The sequence below is a fragment of the Pecten maximus genome, chromosome 17 (genome assembly GCF_902652985.1).
Source record: "Pecten maximus chromosome 17, xPecMax1.1, whole genome shotgun sequence".
Taxonomy (NCBI): domain Eukaryota; kingdom Metazoa; phylum Mollusca; class Bivalvia; order Pectinida; family Pectinidae; genus Pecten; species Pecten maximus.
This window is the reverse complement of record NC_047031.1, coordinates 13,399,710-13,410,341: the sequence shown is the minus strand read 5'-3', so window position 1 is coordinate 13,410,341 and position 10,632 is coordinate 13,399,710.

The window sequence follows — 10,632 nt, the reverse complement described above, 5'->3', positions numbered from 1 at the left end:
CTGGAACATCTGATCCCAACTCCTCCTGTATCCCCATTACCGCATTAGGTGCCTGATTAAAGCTGTCAAATTCCTGTAAATTAATTGGTTGCCCCATTGCCTCACCTGAAGGAGGGGTGTTGACGACTGGAGAAATTAATTCCTCCAACCTTGGTGTCATTTTGTTAAAAACCGAGTCAACCACTCGAGCAAGCTGGTCCTCCTTGTCCCGACCCTGGCTCCTCTCAGTTCCTGATCTGGACGCCGCAGGGGGCCTCTGCCGGGTGCCATAAGAATGATGCGCCGACAAATCCCGACAAACCCAGAAGTCAATAATTAAACTATACTCTGCACACAGCACTATACTAACAGATCAAAATGACATAATTAATAGGGAACTTGTACACCTCTACAAACCCACAACCAAGTGAAATTGAAAAATATCTTAACAGTGAAACCATTGAATCAAAATTAAGTTATGAACAACAGAAACAATGTGATGGTACTCTAACTGAACAGGAATGCTACAATGCAGTAATAAAATGAAGTTAAACAAATCACCAGGATCAGATGGACTAACAGTAGAATTTTATAGAGAATTTTGGCCACATGTAAAAGATTTATTAATTTCAGCCTTAAATGAAGGATATAAAAGTGGTTTATTATGCGAATTTCAAAGAATAGGTATTTTATTACTTATGTATAAGAAGAACGACCCATACGATTTAAGCAACTGGCACCCTCTAACATTACTCAACACAGATCATAAAATTGCAGCACATTGTCTGGAAGAACGAATAAAACCTATATACCCAAAATTATTAGTACTGATCAAAATGGCTTTGTGAAAGGACGTAATATAAGCTATAACATTCGACTTATAAAAGATATAATAGACTATTCAGAAAATCTGGAAATTGCTGGATCTATTTTGTTTTTAGACTTTGCTAAAGCTTTTGATACTATTGAATTGCAATTTATGTCTTCAACCTTACAGCGATTTGGATTCCCAGTCTCTTTCATGAAATGGGTAACTACACTATACAATAAAATAACTAGTAAAATTAGTAATAATGGTTGGCTATAAGCACCTATATCAATTAAAAGAGGTACAGACAAGGGTGTCCACTATCTGCTGTGTTATTTGTAATAACAGTAGAAATATTAGCAAATGTTATAAGACAATAGGAAAGTATACAAGGCATGATTTTTTTTTCGAAACCAAAGGCAATTCAAAATATCCCAATTAACTGATGACACAACACTTTTTCTCAAAAGTAAAACAGATCTCACAAAAACACTAAATTAAATAGAAATATATGGTTCATTATCTGGGTTAATATTAAACAGAGTAAAATCTCAAGGTATACGATTAGGGAAAAACAAAAATCTTATTGAAGACAACTTTGAAAAAATAGATTGAACATGCAACCAAATAAAAGCATTAGGGATTTTTTTTGGTTTAAATAAAGAGGAAATTCTTAACAAAAATTGTATAAACAGAACAGAAAAAAATGAAGAAGCTTGTAAGCTCCTGGAAGTTAAGAAAGATGACCATGTTAGGGGGATACAAATACAAAAGTCACTACTAATCCCACAGCTAACTTATTTGATAGCGGTGCTACCAATCTCGGACAAATTGAGAAAAGAAATTGATAGCCTGATGTTCAAATTTATTTAGGATGGAGGAGAAAAAATAAAAAGAAGCTCTTTAATCAGTAATTATGAGAAAAGAGGATTGAAGGTCTTCGATCTACAGACACATATAAGAACTATACAAGTTGGATGGATAAGAAAATTATTAGACAAAAGTGAAAATCAATGGAAAGTAATACCAAAACACTACTACTTAAATAAATATGGCAGTGATCTGTTCATATTAAAAATGAATCTAGATAATATAAAAAGCCTAAAAAATTACAAGACTATTCCTAACTTTTATCAAAATATAATAAGAAGCTGGATTGAGCTAAGCCATAACAGCGAAGTAAATAAAAGTAAAACAGCCCTTGATATTGCTTTGCAGAATATATGCGGCAATAAACAAATAAAACACCACAATAAGGTACTTATATTTAAAAACTGGATTGATAGCAAAATTTTAAGAATCATAGACTTACTTTATGAAAATGGGCATATCAGTAATGTAAAGATTTTTAACCAATTAATCTCCAAAGTAAATTGGATAGCTGAAGTAACAATAGTTAAAAAGTCTATTCCAAAAGATTGGAAAGAAAAGCTAAAAAACTAAGATGTAAACAAATATCAAATTAACTCGCAAATATCACCAAGTATCACATTTGAAAGTAAGAGTGATAAGGTGACGAATCAGATGTTGTATAAATCAATAATATATCAAAATTCACAAAAACCTACTGCTTATCTATACTGGGAAAAATCATTGATGGATTCTCATATAATGTGCAGCACACACTAGATTTTACTTTCAATAAATTACATAATACATTAAAAATTCTCCCAAATAGATTATTACTTTTTAAATGGAAAATAACACCCAATCCTCTGTTTAACAAATGTGGATTAATTGAAGATTATGATTCTTTCTTCATTAAATGTCAATTTATTGAAGGCTTCAAGGAGACCTTGAATAATATTTGTACTTCTCTCAGATTTGGTAATGACATGATCACACTGAAAAACATTGTTATTGGATACATGATATCATACAATTATGAGGCAGTAAACCTTCTGTTGACCTATATAGCTTTCACAATATACAAGGCCTATTACATAAGTGATTTAAAAACAAAAAAATGTAAATCTGCTCAACATATTAAACAAGAAGCCCATCTGGTTGGATTAGGCCAAATGTCAAAATAATGTTCATATTTAATTTTTTTTATTTGTAAATCTCTAACAATGCTATATATGGTTATAGTGTGGTAATCCGAACTGCTTTAAAGATTAATGAAGTCCAGACTCTGTAACGTCTGAAAGACCTCAAGAATTGCTTTTAAAACATGCATTCATCACTTTATGACTAGTAGCGATTTAAAGGAATTACCTTTATTTCCCCTATTGGGCCCGCCCCTTTGGCCCCTTTGGAGTCAGAGTCACCATTTATGCAAAATATGTTCCCCTTCCCCAAAACATGTTTCTGACCAAATTGGGTTCAAATCCATTCATAACTTTATGACTAGTAGCGATTCTATTGGGCCCCGCCCCTTTTCCCCCCTCCGTGGTCAGAGCCATCATTTCTACAAAATCTGTTTCCCTTTCCCGAGGGATGTTTCTGACCAAATTGGGTTCAAATCTATTCATAACTTTATGACTAGTAGCGATTCAAAGGAATTACCTTTATTTCCCATATTGGGCCCCGCCCCTTTGGCCCCTTTGGGGTCAGAGTCACCATTTATGAAAAATCTGTTTCCCTTCCCCCAAGGATGTTTCTGACCAAATTGGGTTCAAATCCCTTCATAACTTAATAACAAGTAGCGATTTAAAGGAATTACCTCTATTTCCCCTATTGGGCCCCGCTCTTTTGGCCCCTCGAGGGTCAGAGTCACCATTTATGCAAAATCTGTTCCCCTTTCCTCAAGGATGTTTCTGACCAAATTGGGTTCAAATCCATTCATAACTTTATGCCTAGTAGCGATTTAAAGGAATTACCTCTATTTTCCTTATTGGGCCCCGCTCCTTTTCCCCCCTCCGTGGTCAGAGTCATCATTTATGAAAAATCTGTTTCCCTTCCCCCAAGGATGTTTCTGACCAAATTAGGTTCAAATCCCTTCATAACTTAATAACTAGTAGCGATTTTAAGGAATAACCTCTATTTCCCCTTTTGAGCCCCGCCCCTTTTCCCCCCTCCGTGGTCAGAGCCACCATTTATGCAAAATCTGTTCCCTTTTCCCCAAGGATGTTTCTGACCAAATTGGGTTCAAATCCATTCATAATTTGATGATTAGTAGCGATTCAAAGGCATTACCTCTATTTCACATATTGGGCCCGCCCCTTTGGCCCCTTCCGCGTCAGAGCTACCATTTATGCAAAATCTGTTTCCCTTCCCCCAAGGATCTTTCTGACCAAATTGGGTTTAAATCCATCCATAACTTTATGCCTAGTAGCGATTTAAAGGAATTACCTCTATTTCCACTATTGAGCCCCGCTCTTTTGGCCCCTCGGGGGTCAGAGTCACCATTTGTGCAAAATCTGTTCCCCTTCCCCCAAGGATGTTTCTGACCAAATTGGGTTCAAATCTATTCATAACTTTATGCCTAGTAGCGATTTAAAGGAATTACCTCTATTTCCCCTATTGGGCCACGCCCCTTTGGCCCCTTCCGCGTCAGAGCTACCATTTATGCAAAATCTGTTCCCCTTCCCCCAAGGATCTTTCTGACCAAATTGGGTTTAAATCCATCCATAACTTTATGCCTAGTAGCGATTTAAAGGAATTACCTCTATTTCCCCTATTAGGCTCGCCCCTTTGGCCCCTCCGGGGTCAGAGCTACCATTTATGCAAAATCTGTTCCCCTTCCACCAAGGATGTTTCTGACCAAATTAGGTTTAAATCCATTCATAATTTGATGACTAGTAGCGATTTAAAGGAATTACCCATATTTTCCCATATTGGGCCCCGCCCTTTTGGCCCCTTTGGGGTCAGAGTCACCATTTATGCAAAATCTGTTCCCCTTCCACCAAAGATGTTTCTGACCAAATTGGGTTCAAATCCATTCAAATCTTTATGACCAGTAGCGATCTAAAGAAATTAATTCTATTTCCCCTATTTGGCCCCGCCCATTTGGCCCCTTTGAGATCAGAGTCACCATTTATGCAAAATCTGTTCTTCTTTCCCCAAGGATGTTTCTGACCAAATTGGGTTCAAATCCCTTCATAACTTAATGACTAGTAGCGATTGAAAGGAATTACCTCTATTTCTCCTATTGGGCCCCGCCCCTTTGGCCCCTCTGGGGTCAGAGATACCATTTATGCAAAATCTGTTCCCCTTCCTCCAAGGATGTTTCTGACCAAATTGGGTTCAAATCCATTCATAACTTTATGACAAGTAGCGATTTAAAGGAATTACCTCTATTTCCCCTATTGGGCCCCGCCCCTTTGGCCCCTCGGGAGTCAGAGTCACCATTTATGCAAAATCTGTTCCCCTTCCGCCAAGGATGTTTCTGGCCAAATGTGGTCAAAATCCAATAGGAACTTTTTTACTAGTAGCGATTTGAAGCAAATGTTGACGGACCGACGACGGACGGACGACGGACGCTGCGCCTTGACATAAGCTCACCGGACCTTCGGTCCAGGTGAGCTAAAACTGAAATTATTCTACATCTCTCAGTATACAAATATAGGCATTGTCAAGTCCCAAATATCCTTACACTATTGCAAAATCTTCTGTAATAAATCCTCTTCTCTAGTCTCCAGCTCCCAAGCAATTTCGCAATAAATTCCAAAATATCACTGTCTTTAATTATCTCTGCTTTGAGTTATAGCTGTCCAGTTTATTTATCACCCATAATATCTTCAGTATATCCCGCAAGGAAAAATAAATAATTAAATATAGAATCTACAAACAACGTAGGCACAACAATATGTTGTGTTTACACATATCGAAGGGTTTTCCCCATATGTTATTAATAGCAACTTCCGGCTAGATTCACAATACTATTTATGGATATACAATGCATTACCTTTTAAGTCTCTATGTTGTCCTTTATATGTTGCATTGTTTAACTATTAACTTGCTAATACTTCTCAATTCATATATATATATATATATATATACATATAAAGGCCTATAGATTTCTTTCTGACTGTTTCTCTTATACGCACTAGGCACACGAAACACGTATGATACCGATGTCTGTCGGAACAACTCGTACGATAGGGTGAGAAAGTGCATTCCGAATGTGGCGCGTTAGATTCAGAATGAAAATGTGTGTGTAAACTATTTATTTAGGCCTATAATGTACTCAAAGATGCGCAGACTTTGATTTTGCCTTGGGCATGCTGTGGATTTAGCTTGAAACTCAAAGCAGAAATAGCACAATTAATTTAAACCAAACTATCTATTATTATATTGATATGATAAAACTTATATACATAACACATCGACAATAAACAGACACTGAAAACTCCCTTCAGCCAAAAATACTAAGCTGACGAGAACGTCTAAATATCTGTTGCAGGCTGTTAACCTAATAATTATAACCTTTTATAGTTAAAAATTGTTTTAACAATTATAGTAAACCTCACACTTAACACTGCTTAAAGCTCCAAGCATTGAGAATGTTTCTTAAATATGTAATCATAAAGGTTCACTAAACCTTACACCAAAGGTTTGGTTTGGTTTATTTTGTTTAACGTCCTATTAACAGCTAAGGTCATTTAAGGACGGCCTCCCTTGCGTGCGAAATGTATGCGTGTGATGAGTGCGTATGTGTGTTTTGGGAGGCTGTGGTATGTTTGTGTTAAGTCTCCTTGTGATAGGCCGGATCTTTTGCCGATTTAGAGTGCTACCTCACTGAAGCATACTGCCGAAGACACCCAGCAGCACACCCCACCCGGTCACATTATACTGACAACGGGCCAACCAGTCGTCCCACTCCAAATATGCTGAGCGCTAAGCAGGAGTAGCAACTACCATTTTTAAAGACTCTGGTATGTCTCGGCTAGGGGACAGAACCCAAAACCTTCCTCACAGCGGCGAACGCTCATCTAAATGCCAAAAGTGAGGCATTGTCAAGGGGACATTAGGAAGAAGAAAGTTGTTCAGAAAGAAGAGAAAAGATAAGATCCCAAGTTAAGTCGCCTCTTACGATCATGCAATGGGGGCAGCAGGTACAATTCTTACGCCCTACCTGCAGGGCAGTTACACCAAAGGCCTGTCAAGAATTCGAAAATCAGTCATACTCAATATTGAATTACAATATTTTAAATTATTGTACAATTCAAACAACCAATATTAATGTCAACAGTATCATGCATATGATATATCTACACTGATAAGTTAGATTAACTTAACCAAACAGTTGGCCACATAAACAATTATTCCACAAGATGATAACTGAAAGATGTAAAACAGGAATCCTTCTATTGATTGAAAGTTATACAAATACAAAGTTACCAATACATTCATATTATAGTGAACAACCGTAAAATGATACCCAATGTATACTTAAATTGGAACGTTTGTCATCTCGTATACCATTATATATATATTGGCAGCTAACTGCCCTGAGGTTTGGTTTGGTTTATATTGTTTAACGTCCTATTAACATCTAAGGTAATTTAAGGACGGCCTCCCGTGCGTGCGACATGTATGCGTGTGGCGAGTGCGCATTGTGCGTTTTGGGAGGCTGCAGTATGTTCGTGTTGTCTCCTTGTGATAGGCCGGAACTTTTGCCGATTTAAAGTGCTGTCTCACTGAAGCATACTGCCGAAGACACCCAGCAGCACACCCCACCCGGTCACATTATACTGACAACGGGCCAACCAGTCGTCCCACTCCAAATATGCTGAGCGCTAAGCAGGAGTAGCAACTACCATTTGTAAAGACTCTGGTATGTCTCGGCCAGGGGACAGAACCCAAAACCTTCCTTTATAAAATTTTGAATCCCTACCCAAAAGGATGCTACCAGGCAAATATGAGCAATATCCCTTGCTTAGTTTCAGACAAGAAGTTCATATCAATTCAGCCAAACTGACCCCTCTTGGCCCCGCCCCTCAGGCCCCTAGGGGGAGGGGGGTCAGCCTCACCATTTGCACAATTTTGAATGCCCACCAAATAGTGATGCTACCAGGCAAATATGAGCAATATCCATTGCTTGGTTTCAGAGAAGCAGTCGCTAATATCAATTTATAGCCCAATTAACCACATTTGGCCCCGCCCCTCAGGGTCAGCTCCATCATTTGTACAATTTTTAATCCCCACCCCATAGTGATGCTTCCAGGCAAATATGAGCAATATCCATCGAATAGTTTCAGAGAAGTCGTTTATATTAAGAGAACCAAATTTACCCCTTTTGGTCACGCCCCTCAGACCCCTGGGGTGTCAGCTCCATCATTTGTGCAATTTTTAATCCCCACCCCATAGTGATGCTACAAGGCAAATATGAGCGATATCCATCGCTTGGTTTCTGAGAATTCGTTTATATTAAGAGAGCCACATTCGGCCCTGCCCCTCAGACCCTTTGGGGGTCAGCCCCATCTTTTGTTCAATTTTGAATCCCAACCCCATAGGGATGCTACCAGGCAAATATGAGTGATATCCATTGCTGAGTTTCAGAGCAGAAGTCGTTTATATCAATTCTGTAAAATTGACTCCTTTTAGCCCCACCCCTCAGACCCCAGGGGGTCAGTCGTATCATTTGTACAATTTTGAATCCGAACCCCATAGTGATGCTATAAGGCAAATATGAGTGACAGGCATTGCTCGGTTTCAGAGAAGAAGTCGTTTATATCAATATAGCCAAATTGACCACATTCGGCCCCATCCCTCAGGCCCCTGGGGGTCAGCCCCATCATTTGTACAATTTTGAATCCCCACCCCATAATGATGCTACCTGGCAAATATGAGCGATAGCCATTGCTCGGTTTCAGAGAAGAAGTCGTTTATATGAATATAGCCAAATTGACCACATTCGGCCCCACCCCTCAGGCCCCTGGGGGTCAGCCCCTCATTTGTACAATTTTGAATCCCCACCCCATAATGATGCTACCAGGCAAATGTGAGCGATAGCCATTGCTTGGTTTCAAAGAAGAAGTCGTTTATATCAATATAGCAAGATTGACCACATTTGGCCCCGCCCCTCAGGCCCCTGGGGGGGTCAGCCCCATCATTTGTACAATTTTGAATCCCCACCCCATAGTGATGCTACCAGGCAAATATGAGTGATGGACATTCCTTGGTTTCAGCGAAGAAGTCGTTTATATCAATAGCGTGGAAATGACCCCTTTTGGCCCCGACCCAGAGGCCCCCAGGGGTCAGCCCCATCATTTGTACAATTTTGAGTCCCCTACCCATAGGGATACTTCTGACCAAATTTAGTCAAATTCTGATGTGTGGTTATGAAGAAGAAGTCAATTTTTGACGGACGGACGGACGACGGACGGACGGACGGACGCAACGGTATGGCATAAGCTCACCTTGGTCCTTCGGACCAGGTGAGCTAAAAAACAATAGCTATTAGTACCGAATGTCCATTTAGAAGTTCGAAACACCGCTGGATGAATATCAATTCCCATACCTATAATCAATAGCTATAACTACACTGTGCCTACATTAAAGATAATTGTTGGACAGTTAAGGATCAATATTGAAACATGTTTTTATGATTAGATAGCGGCTAACATAATACTCATAAGTAATCTAACACGCGAAGGTGGGTGGAACTTGTTACCGATGTCGATACGGCAGTTTCAGGTTTGTTTAATATTGACATCCAATGTATCGGAGGTAGGTGTAAATGGAATACACAAACCGTTGAAGGCATCCGTTGACGTTCTTTTACATTATTTGGAGGCGATTTTAACAGCTGTCATTCCACGAAAGTAGACTGGACATGAAGGCGGCTCATTATGCAATGGTACTGAATTCAATAATTCTGTCTTCACTTGTTATTGATATTGTATCTGAAAGTTGTAAATCCTTCGAGGAATTGGTTCCATTCAACGTGACTAATCTACTGTCTTTTCAACGAATGGGACTTCAACAGTGTGAGCAAAAATGCCTTTCGGCCACCAGATGTGGCGTGATAGCATTTCACGTTAGTCTTGTGACATGCTACATCGGTATGTTTAACAGTTCAAACCAAAGTTCAGGTAGCAAAGATTTTGTTGTGAAATGGCGGTCTGACCTCCAGACCACAGATCTTGACCCTTGTGGAAAGCACCAATGTGCCACAGGTCACGTGTGTGTTACTTTATCTAGCGGTATATCTCACTGTGTTGGTGAATATTGTAGAGAACCACCCATTATTTTAAATTCAACCCGCACGTTCGACAATTTGTTGGTTGATTCAAAAACTGAATACATTTGTAACCCAGGATACTTCGCGCTTGAAGGAACATCGACAACTAGTACTTGTCAGGCAAACCTGGAATGGACAACGCCAAGTCTGAGATGCATTGAAAACTACATTAATGATGCTTCGGCCGGTCTTGTTTTTAAAGTGGTGACTTTACTAATGGTAGGTGACTCGGCGATAGATTTCTGTATATCAGAAGGGTCTAGCCTTGTGAAGATAAACACCACCGCGAAACTGACCAGTGTCAGCTCTGTCGTTGATCCGGATACAAAGTACTTAATTGACGGAAAACTCGACGGGAATAGCTGGATATACTCGGACGGTACCGCCATTGATAGAAATTCTTTCAGGGTAGTTACCAGTGACCACCAATGCGTAGGTCTGAAATCGGGCAGTATGCGCAGCCTTAAGTGTTTGAATTATTTTTATTTTATTTGTGAACGACGATAAAGAATTTCGTGACGACTTTTCACACAATTCGACAGAATGTGAAAGGAAGCTTAAAAGTCATGTTTGTAAATTATATACAAACTCATCTACGCACATAGTGGCTGATTAACTTAAAGATATTTGGCAATTAAAAACGATTCATAAAATGCGACTTTGTATGGAATATCAATAGCTGATATATGTCAACATGAAGTGTTAAGTGATGCCA